Raw genomic sequence first — 536 nt, 5'->3', positions numbered from 1 at the left:
TGACAACATCACTTGAAAAAAAAGCACAATGAGGTATGTGACACCAATGAATCTTAAGCTTAGTATATAAAAATACATTAAATAAACCAGTGTAGCTGAAAATAACACCTATGTCTAGCGAAAATATGAGTGCCTCCATAAAACACACACACACACACACACACACACACGGATAATCAGTAGAAGACGTGCTAATAGATGTTTAGGAACCTGTTTAGATGTAGCTGTCCTACATACCAGATACAACTGCTATAGACAATCCTTTTCACAATAGCACCATAACCATACAGGACATATGAATAATCTGCAAGTGATTTGTGAAAACTTGGTGAGGTAAAAGACAACTTGAAAAAGTAGAGCCACTACTTGCTGACTGGATTGGACAAATGTCATTATTGTTTTATCCAGACAAATGTGTGCCCAGCTTTTTGTTTTTATAATTATTATGAACAAATCCATTGAAAAACACTGGCAGAGAAGGGGTAGAAGCTTGGAGCAACATCATGGGTTTACCAGTCCAGAGACTTCTTCTACAC

The sequence above is a fragment of the Bison bison genome, unplaced genomic scaffold (assembly GCF_000754665.1).
Source record: "Bison bison bison isolate TAMUID 2011002044 unplaced genomic scaffold, Bison_UMD1.0 scf7180017864378, whole genome shotgun sequence".
NCBI lineage: Eukaryota > Metazoa > Chordata > Mammalia > Artiodactyla > Bovidae > Bison > Bison bison.
Note: the sequence above shows the minus strand (reverse complement) of the source record.